General features: G+C 37.6%; 1 protein-coding gene across 1 annotated transcript in view; it reads left to right on the top strand.

Moving 5' to 3' along the window:
- The first annotated feature begins 4,779 nt into the window (after positions 1-4,779).
- LOC107708089 (uncharacterized) overlaps positions 4,780-5,138 on the top strand; it is a 4,095-nt gene continuing 3,736 nt past the window's right edge. Inside the window, exon 1 of the mRNA XM_016512234.1 lies at positions 4,780-4,865. The gene's annotated coding sequence lies outside the window, so the exon portion shown is untranslated. The remainder of the gene's footprint in view (positions 4,866-5,138) is intronic.

The raw sequence follows: 5,138 nt of genomic DNA, 5'->3' as shown, positions 1-5,138 counted from the left end.
CGGATCCCGGGTCGGGTCCCGGGTCCTCGGGTCTCGGGTCCTCCGTGTAGACCTCTACTCCACATAGCTATGAGAAGCGTTAAACATGGACTCGCATGCAGTTGCCGCACTGTATTAAAGCTTTAATCAGGATAAAACCGTATATTAAAAGCTAACATAAGCAGTAGCATTTACAAATAACAGCATATCTAAAAGTATGAGACAACAACAAACAAAAAACATAGGCCTACCATTAAAAGCCGTGCTTGCACAGGTTCTGCACGATCCTCTTCAATAATATCCTCTGCTTCGCAATAGGATTCAAACTGATAAGTGATATTAACAATGCGTTGTTTACAATACAACCGGAGCACATGCCGCTGAGGTGAGGGGCGGGACGCTTAGACGTTCACTAGAGGTGGTTTAGCCAATCACAACACACTGGGCTAGCTAACCAATCAGAGCCCATCGCCTATTTCTGATAAAAGCAGGAAATGATCAGCCCGTTTCTCAGAGAAGGGACAGAGCGGTGTGGAATAAAGGTAAATTATGTGAAAAATAATGGGGGGGGGTTTTAACGAAGCATTAACACATGTTAGACTGCACCCCATAAACACAATCAAGCCTATAAAAAAACCAGTGAACCACCCCTTTAATAATTTGTGTTCCGAAAATGAACGAAGGTTAGGGGTTTGGAACCACATGAGGGTGAGTAATATTAATGGCATGGTGAACTATCCCTTTAAAATGACTAAAGGGTTTTGCTTGGTTTTTTTTAAATAATACTGTCTTTCTCTACTAGCGTCACCTGCAGTTCAGTCACAAACTCAGGTCCGATCGAAAGTTTACTGGATTTAATATGACGCCCTGTAGAGTATAAAATGTATCATTACAGCCAACAAATGCGTTGGTAATTTGGCACATATTCTGCTTTAACGTAGACGCTGTCTCAGGCAAAACTCAAACCCCCTGTCCAAATACCCACACTTGCGGTCTTGGCCACTTGAGAGCGCGTGCGCGCGGCAGGAAGTAAGTGTGCAAGACTGTCCTAGGTCTTAAAAATGCCAATTAAAATTGTCATGTTATAGGGACTATTGAACAGACATTTAGAAGTTGATTTTAAAATGCAAAGTATTGAAAATAAAAATAAAACTCTGTAAACACTTGCGTTTTTACAACACTATAAGTGTGTCCCATCAGGTAATGAAAAGTTGTACACACACTTGTGGTCTTCATGCTTACTTGAACACTTGGGCCAAATACAGGAAATACGTCATATAAGTAGTCAAGTGATCAAGTGCAAAGACCGCAAGTGTGTGTATTTGGACAAGGCAACAGTCATTCTGACTTACAAAGAACTTCTTCTTCTTCTGGTGTTTTATGGCGGTTTGGCAAACCAGCGGGGATAATCTATGTTTGACCTAATCACAGCACAATAAATTATTTTCAATTACTGACAGCTTGCCCCCCACTCAGCTCCTGACAAGCACCTTAAGACATTTATTCCTTTTTTGCATTTTTCTATCAATTTCTGTATATGAATTAAAAAATTTAATTTAGAGTCCATCCACATACCCAAAAATCGACCTACATTTACTTGTTCCAGCTGATAACCATACATTTTGACATTCAAGCTTGGATTATTTTTCTTTTTTGAAAAGCATATTACTTGTGTTTTTGCCCCAGAAAACCGAAAACCCCAACTATTCGCCCAATTATACAAAGAACTGACCTACCTCTTCCTACGCGTATACATCTCATGTGCACATGCGCACGCAACGCGTTTGCCTCAATGAGAACGTCATTAGCACAAAATAAATAGAAAGTTGAGCCACACACATTCTACTCCAATTAGTCTAGAAAATACAGACTTTTTCCATAAATGTGTTATTTTCTTTTAAAATTCTAGATATGCTACCTATATCGTATTATTTCACGCAGCTTATCTTGAGAAAGAAGTAGATTTCCTCAGACCAGTGTGGTACACAAATACGGGTCGATCACCCAGTTACGATATAGATTGTTGTAAAAAATTATGTAACACGACTATGGGAATATCCTCTACCTGTGTTCACGTGCTGAACTTGCTGGTTCTCCTTTCCTCTTTTCTCAATTAAGCTGTAAAACAGCTAATGAATGTTAATCATCCCATGAGGGATTTCCCTTGTTGCTTCACGTCTGTCCCTCTAACTCGCTATTACCCAGCTTTGTTACACCCTTTTCATTCATTATTTACATGATGTTTTGGTCTCACTCAATAATTCAGAATGGTCACATGATGTCTAATAACTGGAGCAAAGTTCAAAATAAAGTAAATATGATATATTTCTATGAAGAAGACAGTGACCTGAAGAAAGACATCCTACCCATATAAAATACAAATGGGTGAATAAAATGGTGAAAACACATAAAATAAATGGCTAATGAACTTTCCCTTACGCATTCATAGTACCCATTTTAACCTAAACTACCCACATAATTTGACAGCTAACATACACAAACACTGCCTTCAAAGATATTGAATACTACTCAGTGGTTTTTAATGTTGGCATATCAAAGAAACAGATTCAGTTCATACAGTCGCATGTTTAGCTATGAAAACCTACTTCATTACAGAGGAGTTTAAAGAAAAACATTAGTAAGCATGTGTATTTTTAGAAGCAATATGCAGCAAACATTAATCATCTGTCTAAGAACATATGCGTGTTTGGAAGGTGAGCTTCCTGCCAGCTGTGCATTGTTAACCAAGAAGGATATTACGTCGCTATATGTCCTTGCCTGGAGACAGAAACCTCCAAATCACAAATGCACTGTGTGTAGAATAATGAGAATAGATGTGCTTCTCTGTTTGCACTCACACTCCAGTTTGAGGGGAACATGCCTCACTTGAAGGCCAAACTGACAACAGTTTTCATGTTCTGCCTTCAAATAGATTGTCATATTTAAATCTAGCTGGCACCAGAATTTGCATTAGATCGGCCTACATACCTGTTTGTCTCAATAGCTCAATAGGGGACATTTCAAAGGAAATACAGCTCTAAATATTATTTAGACAATGTTGTGTGTGTGTGTGTGCTCTGAACAAGAGATGAAAGCACAGCTCAGTCATAGTCATGAATCAAAATCACCTCTTTCCAAATAATATGGAAAGAGGAACTTCCTTATACAATGTTGTCTGAAATGCATGGTGGATTTCCAGGCCTGACTTGCTGATTGCTTACAGTTTCGCAATTACTGCCTGACAGTAATAAAACGTCTGTCCCCTGAATTATGTATGATGTAAGGCATATTTCCAAAACTAAAAGGCTTTAAATGTGCGTGCAGTAATGCAGGCGTCATTCAGTGAAAACAAGGTGACAAGTCAATCATATGCCTTCCAGGAAACTGTCTACATGATTTCAGTAAAGCAGCCGATCCTTCAAATGACCTCTAGTGGCCATAATATTGAACTGTTTAGTTTAAATGGACCACAGAGAAAATAAACCAGAGATGCATTACTTAATTCATCTTACGTATATGAAAATAGATGTATGTGATATGCAGAAAAATAAATCAAGACAGAATGGCACTATATCTTTACAGGATATGGCATACGTAAGCCATACAGGAAGTACTGTGTATGATATGCTATGAAAAAGTGTATCTGTCATCGTTTACTGGATACCACTGTAATGTACACTGTATTGGTACTGTATACAAAGTAAAAGCAATCACCTTGATATTCTTGTCTACTTGTAATCATCAATATAGACCTATGCACTCCCACAGCATATTTTGAAGTAAGAAAGTGTCTGCTAATGACGTAAATGTAATACGCAAGTGGTTGTTATTGCAGTTATGTATTTGTGCATTTCTGTATTTGCATAAATGCATTAAGGCAGCTACTATGAATACAGTAAATATGAAACATTATACAAATGTCTCTTTATTATTTCAGTCTCTAATAACGAAAGGGTGAATAAAGAAAGTAAAGAGATTTAATGTCCTTTTCTGGTGAAAAGCAGCCCGTAAACAATAAAAGAACTCTGCTGACAAACTGGTTTGACTTTAAATGGATTTTCCCTGTCTCATTTTAATACAAAACATGTGACATAATGTATTTGCATAAGTCACATTAATGGTCAAATGAAGTCTTCTACAAATGAAGTCCAAATTGTTACTGATGGGTATATTTTTTTAATCTTCTATATCCTTAAATCATGCTAAATGAATGACATTTTACTTTTTTTCCAGATGTTTGTCTGCTTCCATTTTAGTGCATTCGATATGAATTACTTTTCACAAAATCAAAAATGTCATTCCCAGAAAATTTCTTTATATCGCAACACCTGAATTTTTGCATACCCACTTGTCTTGACTTGATTTCATTTTTCATTATGCACCAGACTTTCCATGTCGTATCTTAGACCTCCACAAAATGGAGGGTTCAGGAATTTCTTACTCTCATAAACAATTTAGTGTACATGTCATCAAACAGTCAACGGCTTACTGGCTGCAGAATGATGCAATCTCTTCTTCTTGTCACATAAATGCATTTAAGCCACTCGTGACTTGGAAACTCGTGACTTGGAAAAAACAAATGAATAATTATTTTTGCACAGCTCAGTTTTAACTATTCAACCTAACTATTTTAAATTATTTTGTTGTGCCATTTCCTTATTCTTCTTAACATGGAGAGAAAACGGCGTCGAAACCGTAAACATCACCTGACAAGCCTTTTCCCAGACTACCTGGATGACGTCAACCCCTGCTGCCGCGCCTGCTGATAGGTGCTTCCAAAACGGAAGTCTTTAACTTCGCCTCCGCGTCCAAGGTTCCTCAAAAACTTTGCACAAACAGTCGGTCACAACTGGAGATTGGACAAACATCGAAGAGTGCAAGAAATAGTAAGACAAAGTCAATGGTTGATTCGAACATTTCAATACATTCGAGTAACGTTCGTATTCTAATATCGTTTTGTGTTTGTGCTTTCGCTGCTAGCTGAATAGACGCGTGCCGTTACCATGGTATTTAAAACGATTTTAAGATCGACACTTCTTAAAGGGATTTACATTTATATATATATATATATATATACATATATATTAAAGGGATTAAAATGTTTTATGTCTCCGTGGTAGAGCATTGCGTTAGCAGCGCAAAGGTCGTGGGTTCAATTC

Source organism: Sinocyclocheilus rhinocerous, unplaced genomic scaffold (assembly GCF_001515625.1).
Source record: "Sinocyclocheilus rhinocerous isolate Xijiao unplaced genomic scaffold, SAMN03320098_v1.1 scaffold113, whole genome shotgun sequence".
Classification (NCBI taxonomy): Eukaryota; Metazoa; Chordata; class Actinopteri; order Cypriniformes; family Cyprinidae; genus Sinocyclocheilus; species Sinocyclocheilus rhinocerous.
This window is presented reverse-complemented; position numbering and strand designations above follow the sequence as displayed.